This window comes from Rattus norvegicus, chromosome 3, assembly GCF_036323735.1.
Source record: "Rattus norvegicus strain BN/NHsdMcwi chromosome 3, GRCr8, whole genome shotgun sequence".
NCBI classification, from domain to species: Eukaryota; Metazoa; Chordata; class Mammalia; order Rodentia; family Muridae; genus Rattus; species Rattus norvegicus.
In genome coordinates this window covers 983,272-1,008,541 of record NC_086021.1, presented here as the reverse complement: position 1 = coordinate 1,008,541, position 25,270 = coordinate 983,272, and the positions used below count along the sequence as shown (strand labels likewise).

General features: G+C 42.1%; 1 long non-coding RNA gene across 1 annotated transcript; it reads right to left on the bottom strand.

Moving 5' to 3' along the window:
* Positions 1 to 4,462: 4,462 nt before the first annotated feature.
* Positions 4,463 to 6,641, bottom strand: LOC134486220 (uncharacterized). The gene is made up of 3 exons (XR_010065070.1): positions 6,512 to 6,641; positions 4,620 to 5,484; positions 4,463 to 4,539 (listed from the first exon to the last, which is right to left on the bottom strand). It is a non-coding gene; the product is annotated as an uncharacterized LOC134486220 (long non-coding RNA).

Below are 25,270 nucleotides of genomic sequence, written 5' to 3'. Positions count from 1 at the left end.
GTCTCACGGAGTGCAATTGCAGAAGCTCCAGTGGCTGATGAGGCTGAGGCCTAGGACCCTTGCAAGGCTGCCATTATACGTTTTGTGACGTCACGGCCGAGTGTGAGATGAGGCTAGATGAAGTGGAAAAATTTTGGTTTCTTTGGAAACTCACTTATGTCACAGGATGTTTTTCTGGAAGCTATGTTAGGAGAGGATGTTTTGCTGAAGCAGACACATGAGAAGGCATAAGATATTTAGCTGGAGCACACGCTTGAAGGGGGACAGAATGTTTATGGAGAATATAAATGTAATCCCACAGAGAGGGAGAGGACATTTTTACATTGCTACACCTTGCAATACTTCGATGGTCTTTGCTGGTCTTCGTTCCATAGTGAGAAATGCACAAAAGAGCCTGTGCTATTCGGGCAGCCTCTCGCTGCTTCTGCTGCTTCTTGTTGGTTAGAGCCTTGTGGTCTCTGACAGGTCAAGGCACTGCTACTGATTCGTGCTTTGCGTTTGCTATTGGACCATACTGCACCATGAAGATTGGAGTTACCCCAAAGAATTACTTCTAAATAGGTCCACAACTCTCTCCCTTTTCCTGTTAACTTTCTCTCTCTGCTACCTCTATTATTGGGCTAGAAGGGTGGTTGAAGTGTTTAAGAACCATAAATAAAGTAGGTTTTGAAAAAATCTAAGCCTACAGATAATTTCATGGGTTTTGAGAAAGGGCTATGTCTCCTGCTGAGAGGAGATGATATGTAGTTTGTGACTTTTTGCTTTTGTGGTCTACTGTGACCCATTAAATAGCCAGTGACTGACAGTCTCCCAGTAAGTGCAGCACACACTAAAATGCTTTTGCTTGGCGTTGGGAGCTGTAGAATGTATTCATTTCTTGTCATATATCCTCGAGTGTTCATGTTGGTGACAGTAGTTACTCTTCAATTCTGCCATACAGGGAAGTGGGTCTATACACTGAGAGAAGACAGTGGCTGGTGGTGAGTATGTAACATGGAGTAAGGGAAACATTACGGTGCTGGGTCTCTCTTTCTCTTTTTTTCCCCCAATTTGACAATCTGGAGCCAACTGAAAGAGAGAACAATTCAAGAACTGCCTCCATTAGATTAGTTTTTGGGTAAGTCTATGGAACATTTTCTTGATTAATGATTCTTGTGGGAGGGCCCACCATTGTGGGCAAGTTCATCCGTAGTCATGTGTAAAAAGAATAGCCTTTTAGGCTGTAAGAAATAGTAATGGAGCAAGCCATGGGGAAAGTGGCGGTTTGAATAAGAAAGGCTCCTACAGTCATATATTTGAATATTTAGTTAACAGGAAGTGACAGTATTTTCCAGGATTAGAAGGATTAAGAGTTGTGGCCTCACTGGAGGAAGTGGGGGTGTCGACAAAGGGGGGTTTGAGTTTTCAAGAGCCCCATGCTTCCCAGAGTTTCTCTCTCTCTCTCTCTCTCTCTCTCTCTCTCTCTCTCTCTCTCTCTCTCTCTCCCTCTCACTCCCTCCCTCCCTCACCCCTCTCTCTCCCTCCCTCCCTCTCTCTCTCTCCCTCCCTCTCTCTCTCCCTCCCTCCCTTTCTCTCTGTCTCTCTGTCTCTGTCTCTGTCTCTGTCTCTGTCTCTCTCTCTCTCTCTCTCTCTCTCTCTGCTTACAGAGCAGTAGCTCTCTATTGCTCCCGTGTTATGCTCCCTGCCATGATGATGGACCAGACGTCTGAAACTGTAAGGGAGCCTCCAATTACATGCTTTCATTATAGTTGTTCCTTGACCATGGTGTCTCTTCACAGCAACAGAACAATGACTGAGACAGGGAGCAGGCCAACAAGCAGAGCTCCTTGTTACCACTTCAAGCTCCCGTTCTGGTTTCCCTCAGTGGTGGTCTGTAACCTGTAAGGCAAATAACCCTTTCCTCTCCAAGTTAGTTTTGATCACGGCATTCATCACGGAGAGAAGGAAGCAAACTAGAACGTCACAGGTCAGTACATGAGCAAGTCTTACCTTTAAATTAAAACAAAGTGTCTATACGTCTCTATTTGTGGTTATGAGGTAAGCGTCTGGGGCTCTACTAGACTCACTCTTTCTATAAGAAATTGTATTACTTAGGGTTCTCATTCTTGTAAGGAAACACGGTGACCAAAGAGCAAGTTAGGGAGGAAAAGGTTTATTCAGCTTACACTTCTACATTGCTGCTCATCAGCTAAGGAAGTTGGGACAGCAACTCAAACAGGACAGGATCCTGGAGGCAGGAACTGAGGCAGAGGCTATGGAGGGGCACTGCTTACCGTCTTGCTCCTCATGTCTTGCTTAGCTTGCTTTCTTATAGAACCCAGGACCACCAGCCTAGGAATGGTGCCGCTCACAGTGGGCTGGGCCCTCCCCCACCAATCACTAAGAAAATGCCCTACAGCTGGATCTTATGGACGCATGTTATCAACTGAGGCGCCCTCTTCTCTGATGACTCTAGCTTGGCATAAAATCAGGGCAGTGGTTAGAATGTGATTGTCCCATGGGAAGTGTGGCACAAGTAGGAGGCGTGGCCTTGTGGGAGTAGGTGTGGCCTTGTTAGAGACAGCATATCACTGTGGGGGTGATATGCTTCTTCTCCAACACCATGTCTGCCTAGACGCTTCCATGATTCCTGCCTTGATGAAAATAGACTGAACTTCTGAATCTGAAATCCTGTCCTAATTAAATGTTGTCCCTTGGGGTTGGGGATTTAGCTCAGTGGGAGAGCACTTGCCTAGGAAGGGCAAGGCCCTGGGTTCAGTCCCCAGCTCCGAAAAAAAAGAACCCCAAAAAAAATGTTGTCCCTTACAAGTTGCCTTGGTCATTGTGTCTTTTCGGAGCAATAAAACCGTCAGACAACCTGCCAGTATAAAACCCCACAAATAGCAGAATTAATCAACTATAGAAAGTATTTTCAAGTCCTGCAGTGAGAAACTTATTCTTGAGAGAAGAAACAGCAATGAATGAGTCCAAGATATGGTTGTCTCCAAAGAAACACTTGGAGCGTAGATGTGGCTCAGGGAGACCCCATGGGGTGCACAGGGGCTTCTCAGGAGGAGAGAGCCACATGGTCAGGAACCACAAAGCATTTTAAAGTCTCGGCAAATGGCATAGGAAAGAGCTCAGCACCTCTGCATTGGAGGCACCATCAAGAGTTTTCTGAGGATAAGCATACATGTGAGTAAAAGACGGGAACTTCCTGGGGCTAGATAGGGTAACAGGGCCCACAGGTGTAGGAAGCCATCCAGTCGAAGGAGAGCCAGGGAAGACAAGCCAGTGGAGGAGCTCTAAGTGGTCATCTAGGGGCATTGAGAAGAGACCTCAAAAATATTACAGGATGCAACAGAGTCTAACGTGCTCAGGGAAGCTAAACACAGGATCCACGTAACACCTGACAGAAGCTCACAGCCTCCTCATCTTCGCTTTTAAATTACTTTTACTGATAATACAAAATAATGGGCTTTATGATACTTTCAGGAATCGATAGATAAAACTTGGTTTGGCATTCACTACTCTTGTGTTATCCTCGTCAAAATGTCCTATGGGGAAGCCTCCACCTCACATCCAACTTCTGTAGTGATGGTTGGCTATTCTTTAAGGAACCAAAGAGACCAATATTGATGTGGCCCAAGTTCAACTCATTCTAGACCCTTTCTGTTCTTCCTGGTCTCCTGCTTCACTTTTTGAGAACTCCATTTGGAATTCCTTCGTCCCTCAGTGTCCTCTACTTCCTCATGTGTTCTTTAGTCTTTCTTCCACATCCCCATCAATTTAATCTTTCTTACCCTCATCCTGGTCTCTTCTCTGCATGTAAAGGTTGGATGTATTTAAAAAGATGACTTATGGGACTGGAGAGATGACCAATGGATCAAGATCTCGTCTGCTTTGAAAGAGGACTCGGATTTGTTCTTTGAGCTCATGTCCAATGGCTCCCAATCACCTTTAATTCCAGCTCCAGGGGACCTGACTATTCTTGTCTCTGTGGTCTCCTGTATTCATGCCCTGCCCCCACTAACATAATTAAAAATAATACATCTACAGATGAGAAACAGGTTTCATTAGGTTTCGTTAGTCAAACAATCCCTGACCTTCTCTGATTCTCAGTCTGCTTGGATCAGTTTATTGGGATTCCCCTTGAGTTCCAAGATCACCTCCCTGTTCCCTGCCCCTCTTTCCCCAACTGTCTTTTCTCCCTCAAACTTCACCTCAGAGAGTCTATCTATGTCTGGCCCTTCTCCTCTCCTTCTTAAACAACCATCTTTTTTCCCCCGTGCCATCCCTGCTCCTCTAAGCCTCATCTCCAGTTCTTTTCTCTTCCTAAATATCAGACCAGTTCAGTTCTGTTTGTTTTAGCCTACGTGACATCAGACTTACTGTTCACAGCCTTGACCTTTCCGGCTTCCTCTCCATGTTCCATCCACCACAGTCCATCTCCTCCACCAAAGTGTTCACACACAACCCGTCACATCGCACATTTTAATTTTTAGAGCAAAACAATTTCCACTGGAAAAGATACTGGGGTTGTCAAAGGCCCTTGGTTATCTGAAACACAGAAAAACAAACATTTTCCCCCCAATCCTATAAGTTTCCCATCTATGTCCCCCTCACTTTGTGCATTTCACCTTAATGGATCTTTTCCACCAGATTATAGACGTAGATGTGGACGTCGCCATCAAACTTGGTGAACTACACAGAAGGCTTGGCTTGAACTTGGTAAATGACTTTGCCAATCTTTTTGGACCGGTCACTTCTGGTGAACTGCACACATTGACCTGTTAAGATGTCGCTGTCAACGTCTGACTTCACCTCTGCTGAAGGAGTCTCTGGAATGATACAGAGGTTACCTTCTGCATAATCATCCAGGAGCTGGTAGATGTATAGGACTGGATCTTTCTCGTAGGTGATGTAAAACCAGTCCTTCATGATCGGCACCTGGGCTTGGACCACCACGCTCCAGTTCTCCTTAGAGACATGTTTGCCCTCAAATTTATGCTCCACCGCTCGGCCAACAATGGCTCTTGCGAGATGTGCGTCTTTCACTTGAGGAAACACTACTTTGTGAGTCAAGACCTTAAGCTTTAAAGTCCTCTCATCACTGTGACATTCCAGTCCGTAGACACAATCAATTCCATCATACTTGACCAGATAGAGAGTGGGATTTGTTGATCTAGAATGATGGCCTTCCACTGGGTGACGGGCTCATCACTTTCCTTCAATCCGTGAGAAATTCTGCAGCCCACAATGTTCCCCAGGGCCTGGGGAGAAGGCCTCCTCCTCCCCCGCTTCTCTGTGGATGGTGTGCTCATCCTCCTCAGAGACATCCTCTTCTTCATGGCTGTAGACATAGTGTGGTAGGCCACGGCATCCTGGTACACTGTCTTGTGGCTATCGTTCTGTGTTCAGGCTTCATACATGCCCGTGGCCTGGGTTTGAAGAGCTCGCCTGCTTAAACCAGACACAATGCTGGTGCCTCTGTCATGTGAGTGCCTGCACGAACAATGTGGGTGGGGTGGGGAGGGCGCTGGACCAAGGCTCTTGTCTAAGAGAACTTTGGAGCAGGTGAGGAAGGCAATGGTAAACAGGTTTGAGCATATGAATCTTATTCTGTCGTAATCAGAAGTTCATAGGAGGGCTGTGCAATGGTAGAGCACACCTTTAATTCCAGCACTCAAGAGGCAGAGGGAGGCAGACCCCTGTGATATCAAGGCCAGCCTGGTCTACAGAGTTAGTTCCAGGGTAGCCAAAGCTACCCACAGAAAAACCATGCCTCAAAAATCAAAATCTAAAGTTCAAAGGGAAATGAAAAAATGGTTCTCAACAGCTCAGAATAAGATATTCAGACACATTTCTTCAGCCCGAGGCACTTTGCCTCTGCTGAGGAACCTCTCCTTGAATGGCTAGGTCAGTGTGGGATTAAGTATCCCTGTCCCCATTTTAAGCAAGCAGAACAGAGAAAGGATAAGAAAGGAGCCAGAAGGGTGGCCACACCCCTCTACTACCCTCTAACTATGAACTATGTGGCAACATCCACAAGTGTCTGCCCAGAGACACAGCACACTAGTCCACTGGCTTTCTGTACTGTGCATCCTGACCCAGCCCCAGGTTTATTCTGCGACGCTGTTGCATCTTCGACTGCATCAAGGGATTTTATGTAGGCAACAGCCATTTAGAAATAATATCTCCTGGGGTTGGGATTTAACTCAGTGGTAGAGCAGTTGCCTAGCAAGCACAAGGCCCTGGGTTCAGTCCTCAGCTCTGAAAAAAAATACCAAATAAAAAAAAAATATTATCTCCTAAAATGCACAGGCACAGAGAGGTGCTTTGGCATTTTAGTAGGATTATGAATTAGATATTGTTAGCAAAGGATAATAAACTCTTAGACTGACTAGCCTAGACCATCCGCCGAGCTCTCAAACGTGGAAGACATCAGAACATACGGTTACTCGCTGTACGAGGGAAAACTTTTAGCTTTCTGGGCTACAAGGGTCCCAGTTATCTTCATAAACGTATTTACCGAGTGAAAATGTCCTAGTCGTCCAGATTCTGTCTTCTGAAACCGGTCAGTGTCCAAAAGCCTGTTGAACAATTGTGGGGTTCAGGAGCTGAACTGGCTTTCACAGCCCGCTGCGAAGATAGTGAACCCACCTTCAGGGGAGTCTAGCGCCCCCAAGTGGAAGAGAAGCACAACCTCCGCCCAGTGCTCTGTGACATCATCCAGGCTCTGCTTACGTCATAGAAGCCCTCTCAGCCCAGTTCCTTCCCTAGTTACGCTTAGAAACGTCCAGCATCTAGGTTTTAGCTTCTCCTGTAGCCTCCTGGAGACCCAAAATAAAGTCCCCACCCAAATATTCTGATGACTCGAGTCACAGACTGACCAAGAATCTCTTTTCATGCATTTTTTTTTCTGAAAAAGTCTTTGGTTTCTGAGTCACCAACATCCTTGGTGGTTATTTTCCCAGCTCCTATCTTTCCTTTGGTTATCTTTAAGTCATTCTCCATATCAGAAATAATGCTAGCCTCTCTCTCCGAGGCAGCCCACTGGATAGCACCCCAAAATTAGCTTTATCAAAACCCACAATTAGAGGAGGTCCATTTTTATTCAAACAAAGCTGGAATTTGACAGGATTAAATACCTTGTATTGAAGTCAATGGCAATCATGAATTATGGATTCTTTGCAAAGAGCGAGGAAAAATTAGCTCCTGGACCTGCTTCCAAAGTCGGGATAAACTGATGACAAACCCGATATCGACCAGTCGTATTTTAAATGTCTTAAAATTAACCAGCACTTCAGGTCAAGGAATTTATTAGATCAAATGCAGCAAAAGAGGATGAAATAGATGACATAATTTTGTTTTCGAAATATGGGTAGACAGAATACTGGATGCAGGTAAGTGTGGAATTTACCTGTAAATTACAGGGCACTTTAATAGTTTGTGTCACATAGTTCTTCAGATCTTCAAAAGGATTCTTTTCAGAACCCTCCCCTGTCCCCACTACACTCTGACCCTCCCTTCCCTCTCCCCAGTAATTCCCTTCCACATTAACATTATAATTTTTTTAAATGTACTTAGAGCTTAACAACTTATGGCAGCTTTTTAAAATCTGTCCACTTTTCTAAGTGCACCGTCTTCTTTTTCTCCCTTCTATCCTAGTTTTAAGCACATTTTCCTTCACACTTTGAGTTTTCCTCTCTCTCTGCTCTTATGACTCCTCTGCCATTATGTGACTGTTGTCCACTATGTGGCTGACCTCAATGTGGGGTTAACTCACATGACATGATTTTTCCCCCCTTTTCTCCCCTTCATCTTCCTTCTCTAGGCCCCTGCTGAGATTTACAGCCTTGGGCATTTTCTTAAGCCTGGAAAGCGCACACACACACACACACACACACACACACACACACACGCCCACGCACACTCACACATACGCACATACACACAGAAACACTCATACATACCCAAACACCCAAACACACAAATACATACACACACAAACACACACACATGCACACCCAAACACACACAAAAACATACACATATACACACTCAAACACACAAATACAGTGAGAGACAGAGACAGAGAGAGACACTGTGAGAGACAGAGAGCCCATGAGGAAACATGTAATATCATCTTTCTAAGAACAATAAACAGAGACAACTTTCAAAAAAGGGAAAAACAAGTAGGCAACAAGAAGAACAGTCACGTCATAGCCGTCAACTTGAGGAGGAAAGAGTTTGTCTCACTCTATCTTCTAGGTACTAGTCTGTTACTGAGCGACGTTGGGGCAGGAATTCAGGCAGGACTCTGGAGGCAGGAAAGGAAGCAGAGACAACTTAGAAATGCTGGGTACTGGATTGCTATCCATGACCTACTCAGCTTTCTCTCCTTCTCATACAACCCAGGGCCACCTTCATAGGGGATGACTCTCCCCATAGTGGGCTAGACCCTTCCACATCAACCATCAAAAAAAAATCCTTACAAATGTGGCCATAGGACAATCTGATGGAGGCAGTTCTTCAGCTGAGGCTCCTTCTTCCCAGGTTGAGTCAAACTGATAATAAAAACTACCCAGGACCCTGCACATCCATTCTGATTGCCACACTGTGTGCAATAGACAAGCCATTGGAATACCCTTAGCTGTTGATCACTGGATGAATGGCTTAAAAAATGTGATATACATTGATGTGATTCTCATCTATGTGTAAGAGCAAAGGGTTTTGTTCTCAGAAAAACCGATGGGAGTGTAAAACACAATATGTTAAGTGAAACAAGCCAGACTCAAACAGACGATTGTGAAATTTAGATTTTAATAAGGGATATTATGTGAAAGGGGGCATTTAGGAAGAGGACGGGGAGCAGGAGTGTGTGTGTGTGTGTGTGTGTGTGTGTGTGTGTGTGTGTGTGTGTGTGAGTGTGTGTAGGTAAAAATGGAGGTGAGTTGTGAGGATGAAGATGGCTAATGGACAGTATAAACCTGTACAAGGAGTCACCAGCAAGCCCACAGACTTGTACATTTAAAGCACATCGATATAAGAGAACTGAGTTTAAACAATGTATTGATTAAATTGGGGGTTTATAGTTTAGAGATATCATAAAGTTTATTCATATTTATTTTCCCACAGGTGGCTCTTGTTGTTTCGAGCTTGATACTGGTGACAGGATATGGTAGTGAGATTTGGTGTCTCTACCTCATCAATCACCCGGAATTCACGTCATTCAGTGAGGCTACCGTGGGAAAGGAGGTAGTTAGAGATCTTAATTGTACAGGACGTGGGAAGAATAATGGCCACCCCCACTATAGATTTCCAAATATTCACCCTCAATTCTGGTTTGAATGTGTTCTCCCAGAAGTAATTTTCTGAAGATGAATCCCCAGTGGGAATGTAGTTGTGAAGAATTGATTAGGTCAAGAGGGATGCGACCTACAAATAAAGATCCATTAATGATGCTATTGTGGAAAAAGGTTCAATTATGAAAGGGAGTTTGGCTCCCTGTCTTGTATTCCTAGCCCATTGGATCCCTTCTGTGGTGACAACATCTCACAAGAACTTCTTCCTCTGCCGATGGTCTCTTCATCTCTGATTTACAGGCTTCTGAATCAGAATCATACAGAATCTCCATCATTATAGACTAGCCAATCGGTGACATTCTGTTTGTCCATACATGCGTGAATATGACTCAGAATTTTGAGCAACCGTGTCATATGGGAAAACGAAACTGGCAGAGAGTAATAGGTTTTTAGTGCTGACTGAAGACAACATGGGTTCAGGGTTAGCGTGTGTGCTCTTCGTGAAAGAAACAGCACATAGGAAGAGTGTAGATTGGAAAGGTGCAGCTTGGGAGGGACTCAGACATCTACTGTAGGCCTTGTGTGGAGAAGGAGCCATTAGGGAAGGGGAAAGATTGCGAGGGATAGCTTCAGCCACTGCTTTTGGCTAGCAGAACCCATTTTACAATCCTCATCTTCGATGATGTAAAAGAAAACTGCCTGGAGTCAGTTGATCCATCAGTAACCATCAAGAGTGTGTCCACTATTCCAGAAGGACCCAGGAAAAAGCCTGATCATGGAAGATCCTTTGCCTTCCAGAGATGGAGTCTTCTCCCCGGCAACACTGGGCAAACCATCTACGTCGGTAAGGGCATCCCACTAAGTCCAGATCAGTGGTCCTTAACCCTTGGATTGAGATCCCTTTGGGATCTCACATGGCCCTTGCACAGGAGTCACATATCATATATCCTGTACATCAGACATTTACATTACAATTCATAACTATAGCAAAATTAAAGTTATGAAGTAGCAATGAAATAATTGTACAGTTGGTGGAGCTGTATGAAAAGGTTACGTTAGGAAGGTCGAGAACCTCTCTTCCTGATTCCTCTAAGATATGCCTGTCGGTGTGGACTGGAGGTATAATCCCTTTTATTCAATCAGGCAAATCCAGAAAAACCAAAACACCACCATAAGGTTATGAAGGATAGACAGCCACTGCACCCACAGTGTCAGGACTGCTGACATCTTAGACAAATGATGTCAAAATGGAAATCACGTCACACCATGACCATCCCCCTAAATGAAAAGCAGAGGAGAAAAAACAGTTCCCTGGTGGTGGCACCAAGAGAAAACCCATGTCAGAATCATCAGCAAGGATTTTAAAGCCAGGATTCAAGCGTTGTCAATGAGAAACTTCCAAAACAAAAGAATACACGTCATCTTGGTGATGTAATAGAAGAAACAAGAGAAAATCGAATAGGAATCACTGAATTAAAACAAACACTAAGAGTAGGAATTAAAGGCATGTCTGGGCAAGATGAACAATGAAGTGGAGTTTAGAGCAGGCAGAAGGGGCTGGGAAGACGGCTCACTGCTTAGAAACACTGGTTGCTCTTGCAGAGGATCAGGGTGCAGAGGATCTGACGGACTCTTTGGTCAAAACACACACACACACACACACACAAACACAAACACACCCACACACACCCACTCTCATACACACACACATACACACAGAAACACACACAAACACACACACTAACATACACACACACATACACACACAAAAACACACAAACACACACACACCTACTCACATACACACATACATACACACGCAATCACACACACACACACACTCACATACACACACACACAAACACACACAAACACACACATACCCACTCACATAAACACACACACATGCACACACACAAACACACACAAACACACACACACACACACCCCAAAGGGATAAATTTAAAAAAAATTTAAAAAAAGAAGGACCCAGGTATGCCCCTTTAATCCCAGCACTCAGAAGCAAGCTGATCTCTGTGAGTTCAAGACCTACCTGGTTTATACAGTGAGTTTCAGGCCAGCCCTACCTACATAATGAAACCCAGTGTCAAAATAGAACAGAAAAGAGTGTTCTATTTATTTCTGATAATGTAGGCAACAGAAAAACTATTTCTACAGAGAAAGAACTTATTGTTGAGAGAATCAGTGGGCAGGAAGGAGACCCCAATTCTTTGTGTCACTAACTCCATCACAGCCTCAGCAGGAAGCAAGAATGGGTACAGTTAAAAAGGAAGGAGGGTGATTAAAAGAAAAGCTGTGGACCTGGATCAGCCCATCAGCAACAGAAAACCAGCTGGGATGAGATGGCTTCACCAGCCAATGTCTCTGACTGACAGTCCCTATTAGCAGCAGGATGATCTTTTCCTTCAAGTACCCTGGACTTTTCAGACACTCAGAAACCACAGAACAAATTGTGGCAAATGCCTAAGAAAGGATGTCTTGTGGGACATGTTTCTGTATACAGGTTTCATGTAGCCCAGGCTGGCCTCAAACACACTATGCACCCAAGGATGATATTGAACTCCTGGTTCTCCTCCTGGTACTGGGACTATGGGGATGGACCACCACACCAGGCTGATGAGGTACTGTAGGTGTAGCCCAGAGCTGTGTGAGAGCCAAGTGAGCACTCTGTCCACTGAGCTCCATATCCAGCCCCTCGGGATCTGTTCTGCTAATACAACAAAACTAAAATAGACGTCTTCAGTGAGAGACAACAGGTGTCTCCCAGTCCAGAAACATTAAATCACACATTCACAAGTAATACAGATGTCAAGAAATAATGAAACTATGTAACAGTAAGAAAAAAAGAAGAAGATAGGAAACATACTATCAAAATGTGTGAGACATAACTATGGAGGTGCTAAGAGGAAACTTTATTTACAACACTAATTCTTAGATTAGAAACAAAGACCAGCAACCTAATTTTTTATCTACACTAGAAAGTAAGAAAATAATTAATTCAATGAAAAAATAATTGTTAAAATGAAGCCCAAAACACTAAACACTAAAAATAAGAAATTAACAAAAAAAAAAGCCAATAAAACACAATCAGTTTTTTTTAAAGCAAAGAATTTTATTTTTACGTCTCGATTAGACCTAGATAGAAAAATATAAGATCCATTCTGTTTGGCGATTTAAAAAAAAAAAAAAAAGAAATTGCCATGTTTTAGAGTTTATGCAGAACACTGAACCTGGTACCGCAGACAAAAATTTAAAAAAAAATTATTCATCGTTTAAACTCTTTTTAATGACAGTGTTTATCCTCAACTTGTCTCTCCTATAATCTGTTTAGTATCAGACAAGATTTCCAGGGTTGCCATATGGAGATTGTGCAGTGTTGAAATGGAAGCACAGTGTTGTATTCCCAACACAGACTCTGGTTGAGAACATCATTGTTTTTCTCACGAGGAAACTAGCACAAGATCCAAGCCCAGTCTCCCGAGGCGTTGTCCCATCTTAGAGACAATTTTTCAGACAGCACTTCCCATGTGTCATATTTTTCTGCAAAAATCGAAACAGACTTGTTTGCTGCACTGTTTGGTCTGCCGTGCTGCTTGGGAGATCCTGGACCATCAGACATGATGAAACTTCTTGCCCACACCCCCAAATTACAGCACTGGTATCAGTGTAGAGGAAATAGGAGAGACAGAAACGAAAAAGGAAAAAAAAATACAACCTGTTGTTCTTTGGAGAAGTCATGTAAGTAGGCCAAGCTGAACTTGGACTTTCTATGTAGCCCAGGATGGCCTTGGACTTAATATGTAGCCCAGGCTGTCTTTGGACTTACTATGTAGCCCAGGCTGGCCTTGATTTACGATGTAGCCCAGGCTGTCTTTGGAATTACTATGTAGCCCGGCTGGATTTGAGCTTGTGATCTTCGCGAGTATTGAGAATATAGGAATGCACTACCACACTCAGCTTTGTATCTGTTATTATAAGTGACTCAGTTGTGTCCCCTCATTTGCCAGCCTCCCTCAACATCAACAACAGCATTCACAATCACCCACTAGGATAATCCCATCCTTTAACTCATCTGTTAAGGTCAGACTTTACAGAACAGAGAGTCAGCAGGGTACTCCTCCTTATTAGAACACATTTGTGTGGCAGGATTTGAGTGATTGTTTGAGTGAGCCAGTCATACCTTAACCTGGTTCTGATATTATGATCAAGACAAAAAAAAAAAAAGAATAAGAAAACAAAAGTAAAGGAGATGGGTCCAACACTAAGACTTGAACCTTAGCAGGTGAGGAGATGGCCCACAGGTCTCAGGTAAATGATGGGCAGGCTTTGTGTCCCACATAGAATCCCATTCCAGGGAGGTAGAGATAGGGCAGATCCCCAGGGCAAGATAGCTGTCAAGACTAGTCATATTGGTGAACTCTGGGTTTGACTGAGAAATGCAGCTTCAATGAATAAGGTAGAAGAGAAATGGATTAGTCCCTACATTATACACTGCACGTGCACGTATGTACACACACACACACACACACACACAGACACACACACACACACACAGATACAGACACACATACACAGGAACAAAACAAAACAAAAAAAAAAACCTTGGACTTAAGGCATTGCATCCACTGTAGTAGCACATAGTAGGAGGTGGGGATCTAAATAAGTGTTCCTTTCCACCCCCACAAAGACCAACATACTTATGAACCCTCAGCCCTGGATCTGTACAATCTGCTGAGGACTCCCAGATGTTTAGTTTAGTCTCCTCGCTCTGTAACATATTCTGGTATTCTGTTTCAGGAATCCTGAGCTGGGGCTCGGCTGACTTGAGTCTCACTCCCAGTCTTGCATCCAAGACAACTTTCAGCTGCCATGTACTGATCCTTGGAATTCCCTGCCAAGGTTCCCTGACTTGCATTTCTCACGAGGACACGCCATGAAGTCAGAGAAAGTGCAGCTGTCTTACTCTGCCATTTATTAGCTTAGAGTATTGGGAAATTGGCTCGACATTTAAACCTCACTTCCCTCATGTATAAGTGAGCAGGCGAACAATTCCAGTTCATCAGATCTACATTAGGAGTGAGTTAGAAAAACACATCAAAACAATTAGTGTCAATGTGTTTTATGAATGATAAGCAGTATTATTTATATGATTTGTAACATAGGATATTATTGTTCTTGGAATGTAACAGTTTCATTATTTTTGCAAGGATGATGCGAGGAAAGCATCTAGGATGCAGAAATGCTTCCTTTTTTGCTTTATTTCCAAGAAGCATTTCTTTCTGATCCAATTATTTTTTTTAAAACTTACTTTCCACTCCATCTCCCTTTAGGTGATTAGGTTAGAACGTGGTTTGGTGAGAGGGGTTATAAAACAGGTTACAGAATATATCTACAAGATCAACTGTTGAGTTCAGTAGAGGCACCCTCCATGGATAAGCCATGCTCCCCCTGAAGCTATTGATTTCTTTTCTTTTTTTATTTTCATTGATTTCTTGTGATGGCTAGTCTAGGAGGAAAGAACCTCTATCGCGGAGCTTCCTCCATCAGATTGGCCTTGACTATGTCCAGGTGGCATTTCCTTGACTGTTCACTGATGTAGGAGAGCCTGGTCTACTGTGGGCAGCACCGCCCTATGCGGGTGGGTCTGGACTCTGTAAAGGTAGTTGAATGTGAGCTTAGAAGCAAGCCAGTGAGCAGTCTCTGTAGTTCCTGTTTTACAATCCTGTCTTGGTTTTCCTTGATGATGGGCTGGAAGAGATAAGATGAAATAAAGTTTTCCCTTCCAAAGCTGGCTTTGGTGAGTGTATTCATCAGAGCAATAGAAAACCAAAATTAAGCAAAAATCACAGTCCCAGATGTGGGATGTCTTCCTGAAAGTTGCTGACCAGCGAGATTCCAAAATCCCTCACAACTTTACAGGTTGTTGCCATTGATCTTCGCAGCCCTCCAGAACTTGATGGTAAGACCCTATTGCTGAGGACACTGAATCCTTTTGGTCACAGAACACAGAAGGGTCAATCTGAAGCTTAGGTGGAAGCATCTTCTAAAATGGCTAGCCTTCCTGGTTCAAGAAAGTGTTATGTAGGCTTCCAGGGGAGAAAATCATCTACAACCTTACTTGGGGGTGAACCATTCAAGCTAAAATGTCAGGCAAGATGTGCCCCTAATGTGTTAGTGGCATCACAGTCATGGGAGCAACCAGTGGCTTTCCAATCGCATACAAGGCATATGCCACACGAGGGAATACACACCAGGTTCTATAAACTGGTCAAGAACCTATGGTTATGGTGATATAGGCCCTATGAAAGAACCTAATGCTAAATACATTGTCGAACTTCCTTCCAAACATCCATATTTGTATCTACAGGTCAGCGATGCACTCATCTCTCATCAGACAAGAAGCCTTTGACTACCATGGACAGAGACGTACAGCTGGACAAATTGCTGGGAATCAGTGGTGTTGGACTGTTCAGGTGGAAATAGGACAGCTAAGTCTTCTCCTCCACAGCTCAGAGAACATCATGAAAGAGTGGGTGGAAGGAATATAGGAACCAGAAGATGGGGAAGGGGACAGCAAAAGGATATCTTTCAGATTGGACCTAGTCATTGAACTCTTAAACTGATGGCGGCTATGGTCATGGGCACAAGACTGGGCCCCTCAACACTTCATCACAGATGGGAGATGCCATAAAGATCCTCCCCTCCCTTGGCAATCAACTTTTATTGGAGGAGGGTTCTATCCTGCAGGCTTAGATTTTTCAAGAGCTACTTTAGTAAGAGTTTTTACACCCTTTTACCTTCCTCTAGCCCACCACCCACCAGAGGTAGTGGAAAGGAAAGGATATTAGGGCGAACAAAGGACGATATGGACCTGCTTAGAAATAGTTCTCTGGGGGGATTTCAATCTTCATCATCAGGATATCAGTTCAGTTGACATGAATCAGCTGAGGTAGGTCGATCTACTTGCAAACACCATTCACGAATCACCAAGGACAGTTCAACCCAGAAGAAATTGCTGAGCTCTTCCAATTGGCCTGGGTTCGAGGAGGCAGCAAGAAGCCACCGCAATGTCACCACAAGAAGTTCTCTGGTGCTTTTCTCTCTACAAAGCCATGACAAACAGTGGTCAGTGAAGAAGGAAAGGTGAACCAATGCCACAGCATGGTCCATGAAGACCAGGGTCATCAAAGTCCATTGAGCATCAGCGAAGAGTGGCAAGGCTAGCCAATGCCGTGGGGTTGCCCACTGTTGTCCAGGGTTATACTCGTAGCCTTTCTAAACATCACGTGCCCTTTTCCCAGGCAGCGACCAGAAACACCATGTGTTTGTTCTCACCAAAACATCCTCCCCTAAGACAGTTTCCAGAACAACATCCATGACACAGTTGAGTCTCCAAAGAAACCAGAAATTTCTGCTTCACTCCCTTCTTCATTCTTGTACCCGTAGATCAGTTGTTCTGTCGAATTCCTCTGTACTCATGTAATTAATTAAACTTAGGGACTACACACAGAAAGGAGACATGAAATAGGAGGGGGGACTTATTCAGAATATCGGTGCCAATTGGAGAGGGAATGGCGTGAGAGAAGGGGTTGACCAAGGGGATGACGGAGGAGGATGAGGGAGGAAGCAAGGGAGAACTGAAGGAGGGGATGGGAGAATGAGGGAGGGGGATGAAGGAGGGTAATTGGGAAGGGAAATACAGAAAGGAAAGGTCTAAAACTCATTATATAAGTATATGAAATTATTAAACAAGAACATCAAAACATCATTTTTTTTAAAAAAATTTAATGTTTCTCTTTATAGAGGGTCAATCATTATAACTTAGGGCTTATTTTGTTGGATCAATTTTGTCTTTAAGTTTTTTTAGTTCCTTGGAGCAAATAGTCATATGTGAAGTTTTATTTCGAGTCAGTGCAGTCCAGGGTTTTGTGTGAGTGAAAAATCAAGTAAGTAAACATTTTGTATTTATCGACGAAATCCCACTGAGTTCTTTCCAGTAATTTTCCTTTTATCACACTCCACCCACAGCCCTTCTCAAAATGCTGGCTGAATTAAGTACCTGCCTCTGAAGGGGACACAAGTTCAAACCAGTGGAAGTGGGAAAAAGCAACTAAGAGCACACAAAGTAACAAACAGCAAAACCTCTTCCCTCTGCATCTGGGATGCCATTTTGTGGTTTTGGAGAGTCTCCTAAATTGAACAAAATGAAAGAGTAGAATCTGAGGTGGTGTTTAACTTAGTGAAACAAGGCAGGCATAGCTGCAAATCGGGGGTAGGTGGGGGTAGGCTGACAGGGCGGTTCCTCTCTTGATGATGTATGTAAACACCAAAGCTGAGCATGAAGAGAACCTCCAAGTGAAAACAGCTTTGCCACAATTTATGAACACAAGAGCGTTTGTATCACACTGACTGAACACTCACAGAAATAAATCACACCACACGTCTAGTAGGCGTGTTTACACACATCAAGTGGTGCTGTGTTTGGGGGGCTGTATAAACAATGATTGTGTGTGACTGGAGAGGTGTCTTGGTAGTTGAGAACCATTACTGCTCTTGCAGAGGACCTGAGTTCAGACCCTGGCACCAACATGGTGGCTCACAAGCATTGATTACTCTTGTTCAATTCTGTGCCCTGCTCCTGTCTCCTGTATTGGTGAGTACACATGTGGTCGTGAGGGAAACTGACTTGAGCCTGTGGCCTCCCATGTCTTATTGACAGCTATACCTGCTTTTCTTCCCTAAGTTTCTTGTGGCTTCTGTATATGTATCTTTTATACAGATTCATAAAAGCAAGGGAAACAGCCATATATGGAATTTAAAACAGGAAACAAAGAAAGAAAGAAAGAAACAAACAAACAAACAAACAAACAAACAAAGAAACAAAGGAACAAAGAAAGAAAGGAAGAAAGAAAGAAAGAAAGAAAGAACAAAGAAAGAAAGCTGAACACCCTCCAGGTCTGCAATGTGACCATCACACTCCAGTTGCTATGCTTTCCCCATCATGATGGATGGTACCAGCTCAAACAATGGGTCAAAATAAACACTTCCTGACTCTTTTTTTATTGGAATTTTATGTATTTAAATTTCAAATGTTATCCCCTTTCCTGGATCCCCTCTCTCCCATTCTCTCTCCTCCTGCTTCAGTGATGATGCTTTTCTTCCCACCCACTCCCATCTCAACACCCTGGCATTCCCCCAGTTTGGGGAAATGAGCCTTCAGAGGACCAAGGGCTTCTCCTCATATTAATGACAGACAATGCCATCCTCTGCTCTATATGTGGCTGGAGCCGTGGGACCCTCCATGTGTCCTGTCATTATCCCTCCAATCATGGGTTATGGGCTGTCATGCACGTGCTGGTAATTTCACAGTAGGTACCGCTTCCCACAAAACTATCTCCCCAGCTTGCATTTTAGCCATGTTTCTGGCATGCTGGAGAACCTGTATTTTGTTTATTTGGCCCATAGCTAGATGCTCTTTCTTGGAATATAAGTCAGTGATCTACCTTCCTAATGCTGCCCCTTTAACACAGCTCCTATGTTGTTACTACCCTTGATGACACAATTATTCTTGTTGCTTCTTCATAGTTGTAATTTTTCTTCTGTTATGAATCGTAGTCGGTAATCATTTTGGATACTGAAGTTTGTCAAAGGGATCGTGACCCACACACAGGTTGTGAACCGCAGCTATAACCGGTTGGTGGCAAGATGTATTTGAAGGACAACCTGGGGAAGACAACCGCCAGCCCTGGGTCCTAAGGCCATCGTTTTATGGACTTAGCTCACCTCTTCACCTCCTTCAATATGGAGTCATGGGAGGAGCGTTTGTCACTTTGAATAAAACAAACCTTAACGGAGACACACGATGTTTCGTTGTTGCTACCATTTTGTAATTTCCTGCCCCAAAACCTCACATTTTAAACATCATCAAAAGCCAAGAAAATAGGCATAAAGATCTGTCTGTGTGAGGCACTGCCCACAATTCATTTCGTTCACCTGGGCCTCAGCTTTAGAAGACTGCAATCATCAGCCATTTGAGACATCCACTTCCTGCTCATGTTTTGTGAAGAAAAAAAATGAAGCTAAATAGAACAATAGAGATGGAGTGTACAGGAAGGGTAGTGGGTTTAGAGCTCCTAAGGAAAGCTCGCACACAGTGAGGTGTGTCAACACATCTCAGCTGACTCAGAAGCAAACAGGTGAGGACCATAGGAAGCCTTGGGCATGAGCAACAGGGATGAAGGTGTCTTTCCAAGGCAGCGAGACAGAGCAGAGCATCCTTCCTTGGGCTAGTTGAAGTGAGGAAGCTAGTGGTTCTTCACCTAAGTCATCGCACGCTGAGCCGTCTCGTGAAGTTCTGGACCCGTCACTCTCCTGTGCCTGAGGTTGAAATGCTGCCGCCCCCCCCCCACAACCCCCATAGGAACAAGCACTTGTTCCAAGGAGAGGTGCTTGGAGACGTCATTCTTTGAAGCCATGTGTTCAAGATTCTTTCCGACCGTTTCTTCTATTCGTTTGAGTGTTTCTGGTTTGATGTGTAGGTCCTTGATTCACTTGTACTTAAGCTTTGTACATGGTCATAAAAATGGGATAAGTTGCATTCATCTACATGCTGATTTTCTGTTGAACCAGCACTATTTTTGGAAAATGCTATGTTTCTTCCTTTGGATGGTTTTATCTCCCTTGCCAAATATCAAATGATGGGTGTGTGGGTTCATTTTGGGGTCTTCAATTCTATTCCACTGGTCTATCCATCTGTCTCTGTATGAATGCCATGCAGTTTTTATCACTGTTGCTCTGTAATTCTGCCTGAGTTCATGGGTGATGATTCCCCCAGAAGTTCTTTTATTGTTGAGAATAGTTTTAGCTATCCTGGCTCTTTCTTATTCCAAATGAATTTGCAAATTGCTCTTTCTATCTCTATTAAAGAAGTGAGTAGGAATTTTGATGGATATTGCATTGAATGTGTAGATTGCTTTTGGCAAAATGTTCATCTTGACTATATTAATCCTGTCAATCCATGAACATGGAAGCTCTCTCTATCTTCTGACATCTTCCTCAATTTCTTTCATCAGATACTTGATCTTCTTGTCATACAGATCATTCACCTGCTTGGTTAATCTCACACCAAGATATTTTATATTATTTGGGACTATTGTGAAGTGTGTGATTTCATTATTTTCTTTCTCAGCCTGTTTATCCATTGAGGAGAGGAAGGCTTCTGGTATGTTAGAGATAATTTTATACCCTGACTCTTTGCTGAACTTATTTATCAGGTTAAGTAGTTCTCTGGTGGAACTTTTGGGGTCACTTAAGTATATACTATCATATCATCTGCAAATAGTGATATTTTGATATCTTCCCTTCCAATTTGAATCCCTTTGACCCTCTTTTCCTGTCTGGTTTCTCTGGCTATCACATGGAGTCCTGTTTTGAATATGTAGGGAGAGAGTGGGCAGCCTTGTCTAGTCCCTGATTTCAGTGGGATTGCTTCAAGTTTCTCTCCATTTAGTTTGATGGTAGATACATGTTTGCTGCATATTTCTTAGACTATGTTTTGATATGAGCCTTCAATTCATGATTTTTCCAGGACTTTTATCCCCAAGGGTAGTTGAATTTTGCCAAATGCTTTCTCACCATCTAATGAAATGACCTTGTGCTCCTTATCTTTGAGTTTGTTTACATGATGGATTAAATTTTGAATTTTCCTATATTAAACCATCCTTCCATCCCTGGGTTCAAGTCTACTTGATCATGATGGATGATTTTTTAGATGTGTTCTTAGATTCTGTTTGCAATAATTTTATTGAGTATTTTTCATCAATATTCATAAGGGAAATTGGTCTGAAGTTCTCTTTCTGTGCTGAGTCTTTGTGTGGTTTAGGTATAAGAGTAATTGTGGATTCATATAAGGAATGCGCTAGTGCTCCGTCTGTTTAAATTTTGTGGAAGAGTTTTGACAATATTAGTATGAGGTCTTCTCAGAAGGTCTGATAGAATTCTGCACTGAACCCATCTCAACCTGGGCTCTGTTTGGTTGGGAAACTTTTAATTTCTGCTTCTATTTCCTTAGGAGTTATGGTGTTGTTTAGATAGATTATTTGTTCCTGATTTAACTTTGCTACCTGTTATCTGTCTACAAAATTGTCCATTTCCTCCAGATTTTGCAGTTTTGTTGAATATAGGCTGTTATAGCACAAGCTGATGATTTTTTTTTAATTTCTTCAGATTCTGTTGTTATGTCTCCCTTTTCATTTCTGATTTTTGTAATTTGGATACTGTCTCTCTGACCTCTGGTTAGTTTGGCTAAGGGTTTATCTATCTTATTGTTTTTCTCAAAGAAACAGCTCCTGGTTTTGTTGATTCTTTGTATCGTCCTTTTCATTTCTACTTCGTTGATTTCAGCTCTAAGTTGGATAATTTCCTGCATTCTATCCCCCTTGGGTTTACTTAGTTCTTTTTGTTCTAGAGTTTTTACATGTGCTATCAAGCTCCTGACATATGCTCTCTCCTGTTTCTTTTTGCAAGCACTCAGAGCTATAAGTTTTCCTCTTAGCTATGTTTCCTTGTGTCACATATGTTTGGGAATGTTTTATCTTCATTTTCATTAAGTTCTAAGACATCTTTAATTTCTTTATTTCTTCCTTCACCAAGTTGTCATGGAGTAAAGCATTTTTCATCTTCCATGTATATGAGGGCTTTCTGTCATTATTGTTATTGTTGAAGACCAGTCTTAGTGTGTGGTGATCTGAGAGAATGCATGGGATTATTTCTATCTTACTGTATCTGTTAAGGTCTGTTGAGGGATCGATTATATGGTCAATTTTGAAGAAGGTTCCCGAGATCATGAGAAGAAGGTATATCCTTATTTTTTAGAATGGAATGTTCTATAAATATCTGTTAAATCCATTTGGTTCATAACTTCTATTGCTTTCTCTACATCTCTGTTTAATTTCTGTTTCCATGATCTCTCCAGTGATGGGAGGGGGTTGTTGAAATCTCCTACTATTATCATGTCAGGTGCAATGTGTGCTTTTAACTTTAGTAAGGCTTCTTTTATGAAACCTCAGGATTTCTCCTGAATCATTTTTATTGCACAAATTCAAATGTAAGTATAACATTCTGGTTCTTGAGTTGATATTCTGGAAATTTAACTGGGAGAGGCAAGGCCTCACTCTCTAACTAGTGAGCTACCTATACAAATACAGAAACTACTAATGAAAAGGACGTTGCTTTAAAAATATTTCAAATTTAGAAAAGTATTCATTTTCTGTTTTGTCTGTGGGAAGATGGTTCACTTGTTTTTTGTTTGTTTGTTTTAATATGGAGAAATGTTTAAAGTACATCAAAATGAGTGTGAAATGCATCACAATAGAATCCTCTTCATTCCAGCAATTTTTCTACAAGAGCAGAGTCCACTGATGGTCATGTATGTACAACAGACCTCCTGCTTCCTAATTGTCAGAGCTTTAAGTCTGTCCTATGTTCTCTACACTTAGATTTTTATAAGTTTTACATGAATGGGTGCAGATCTAATCTAATAGATCTAATAAGCTAGTATACCTGACTATGTCGTCTGCTCCCATGAGAAAACTTTGTATTGTTTTGCTTTTTTGTTGTTGTTGTTTGGGTATCTGTGTTTTTCATTATCCCCAATAGAAAATTAATCTAGTGATCAATTAGTGAATAGAAACAAAAATTATGTGTTGTGATGAGAAACTCCCCTAAATAGAGTTTACACAAAGGTAAATCTAAAATGTTTGTGTGCAGACATGCACTCATGCTCTTGTCCGATGTAGCTGACAAGCATTCAACACCAGGTCAACTTAAGTGATTTGGGAAATTAACTTAATTCACACAGAAGCAAACTCATAGGGAATACATTTTTTTTTCTTCGCTGCATTTAAAATTGACCAAATGATGAAAAAGGATGTAAAGAAATACTGTTACCCTGCACTGTTGTTTATACTGACATTTTAATTCATGTAAATCTCCATGTCCTCTTTCTCTATTGTGTTTCTCTGTGTCTGTGTTTCTGCATGAATATATAAGCAGACACGTGTATGTGGCATACGTGTGAGTGTGTGTTCATATGTGGGTGTATGTGTGTTTGTCTTATATGGTATTTTTAAACATAGGTAACATGTTTATTTATAATTTGGAAATACTGAAAATCACATTTGATTTGTGGATCAACCATGTGCTGATCTACTCACATATCTCTGACATTTCATTATATCAAGTGAATAGAGAGAGAGCCTAACAGGCTGGAGATATCTCCTATTCTACACTTGTCAGGAAAAAGTGATGTATTTTTGGAAAGAAAACCCAAACTTCAGCAAAGACATATACACTCCACAAAACAGGAAAGGCCATCTCATTTAAAGGGAAAAGTTATCAGACTGGGAGAAAAATGAGTTTGCCACGTTCCAATATTTGAGGGACATGAGACTGAACTGCAGAAGATATAATGGGAAGGGACTGGCAGAATCTCCAAGGATCCAAAGTAAGCTAAACCTGGAGCTTCTCATTACAGGAGAGCTCATAGATTGGTGAGGATGGTGAACATAATGATAAGAACTTTGCAGTCCATACTCAGTCTCCATATAAGGCTACAATGTGAACAAGGTGAGAAAGAGTCACCACCACAGAGCTAACAGCTACTTTAGCAGTCACATTGTGAAAAACAGAGTGTAACTATAGACAGAAGAGAAGGATGATATTTGAAAACAGACAAGGCTGTGCTGGACCTGAACAGTTTTCCATGTAAGTAACCAAGCAAGCACACAGCAGGTGCCATTTGCAAAAGTGAGCAAAGAGGAATGAACTGTGTAGATACTATGTGTACAGAAATACAGGTAGTTTGGTGGAATTCTAAGATGTTGAGATGAAAGAATAGGAAGGAATTTCTATCAAGCCAGGCACCATGTCTTGCTCTTAGAATACTCACATTCAAGAGATTGAGGGAGAGAAATTAGGAATTTCAGGTTAGCCTGGACTACATATCCGGACAATACATCTTTTATTCTTGTTTTCTTTATTTAAATCAATAGACCGATTGATAGAATATCATGAACAATATTAAGAAAACAGACATTTAATGCCTACACAGTAATACTCCTGCTAAGAAAACATGTTCTGTAAAGAGACAGTAATTATTAAGTTACAAATGCCAGCTGTCATATTGAAGGTTGTGGCATGAAGGGGTCTGGTGTTGTTTGGTTGATCCTTCTTCACTTTAATGGCTCACTGTACACTTCTTAAAAATCTTCTCTGACGACGTCGTTACTGTGCAGACATTGAGATGTGCCTTGCCTTAATTCTATGTATTAAAACCAGTAATCATTTATTCATCAAATGATTATTTGATATTACTTTATCTTCAAAAATAATGAGTCTTGAGGAAATGATACCTTCATTGTGTGGGTTTGAATATTCATAATAGCAATCAGAGGATAGTCGGGGCCCAACACACATACAGGGTATTTGGAGAGGCTATACCTGTGTCATCAGGAAAGCATAGAGATGAGTGGATTGATCAGTTTTTCTGTATAACATTGATAACTAGTTAATGATAAGAATGGGTAAAAATCGAGATACAGTCAAGGTTTTCTTTTCCTTCGTTTGAATGATTGATTATGCAGCATGTGAAACTGAACTCAGACCCAAGGTAAACCTTCTGCCTGAGCTTCATTAGATCCAGGACTACATGTTTCCACCTTCTATTGTAAGTATTTGGACACTTGGCTCAATGCTTATCACACTTTGAAAAATCCCCTGGTGTTAAGAGAGAAAGTATTAGCTATGAAATTATGTGAGAAAAAATCTTTTCTAAGCTTTGATTTTTGTGACTGCAGACAAAGACTTTGACTCTGATGTAACCGAGCCTCTAAAATACTAAAAAAAATTAATATATCTTATCTGCAAGAATCCTACTAATGGCTTACTGCTCTGTGTTTCTGGAG